Here is a 1,501-nt window from a genome sequence, read left to right on the forward strand (position 1 = left end):
AAAAGAAAGAATTTGTCCAAGAACATGTTCACCGAGTTTATTTTTCACCGTTCTTACAGCTGCAGAGTTAACAGGATGCCTCTCACCATGCTGTGAGCTGGACAAAATAGCCACTCTTCCACCCCCAAATCCTTCTGTTCAACTCTGTATTTTCAAACTGTCCCTTCCAAGTCAAATAAATCCTAGTCTCTTCCTGGAAGGGTAACACAATAGAACTACAACTACAGAATTAAATAACCGAAGAATTAAAATAAGGCCAGGTTGGATGGAGCTTTGAGCAACCTGATTTAGTGAACGGTTGTGGGGAGATAGAATGTAAGAAAATAAAGATAGTGCAAAAGGTAATCTCACCTCTGAGGATTGAAGCTGTACTAACTACTAAACATTAGGAACAAGCCTGTCCTTAACAGGCCACAGGTGTCCAATGAGGATGAGTGCTATAAAAGAGTGGGTTAGCTGCTTGAGAAGAGAGTTGGAGTTTGTTGGTTGTGCTGTGAAGAGAGCTGAAGTCAGTGCTGTGAGGAGCTGCCCATGAGAAACCACCAAGAAGATATGGAACTTTTGCAGTATGATGACAACAGACGGTGTCCCTGCCCATGGCAGGGGGACTGGAACTGGATGGCCTTTAAGGTCCCTTCCAACCCAGTCCACTCTATGATTCTGTGACCTAAAATCAGTTTGCAAACACTTCCATAGCTCCTGCTTATCATTTAAGAACAGATATCAGCTGAATAATCGGCTAAAACTCAATTAGGCCTTTTTGTCATAGGGCAGTTTGAATGTAGTCCTCTTTATTAAATAGTGAAATGTTATTGTCAAAGTTATGACCTCGTTAAATACTCCAACAAAATTTGGGTTTAGGGGTAATTAAATCTCTCAGTGCCTTCTTTAATAATTAATTCTGGAAATATGAGGAATTTTTTTTTTGTCTTTGCAATAAAAGAGGGAAAAGCTGAGGAAAGATTAATACCTACATTCATAATGCTCTGCAATAACTGCGTTATTTTCCATATAAAAATGGTGTGAATGTTGCAATTTATAACTGTTAAGACATCTTGTGCTTTATACTACTCATTAGTAGGGAAGAGATATTTTCCACTTGTATAGTATACTTTTCTGCACACTTTAATTCAAATTTCTTTTTATTAAAAGCTTCTGTGGAACTGACTGCTGGTTTGGGCTTGTATCTAATCTCACACATAACATCTTGCACACGGATATAAAGTCATTATTGTTAGTTACAAATATATGTAACTATTATTAGACCTGGATCCATTTACATTTGTCCTGTATACTTAACATACAGTTTAAATTTCACTAAACCCATTGCTTTGAGCAGAATGGAGTACAAAAATGGTAAAGACTGTTAATCAGTGGAAACATGAAGTCCTGCAGAAGAAAAAAAATAAAATTTCTGTAATGCCTCCATAAGCACAATATCCAGTTAAACTGGAAAAGGGTCAGACTACCCACACAAACTGAATGCAAATCAAAACTTATG

Source organism: Geospiza fortis, unplaced genomic scaffold (assembly GCF_000277835.1).
Source record: "Geospiza fortis unplaced genomic scaffold, GeoFor_1.0 scaffold113, whole genome shotgun sequence".
In the NCBI taxonomy this organism is placed as follows: domain Eukaryota; kingdom Metazoa; phylum Chordata; class Aves; order Passeriformes; family Thraupidae; genus Geospiza; species Geospiza fortis.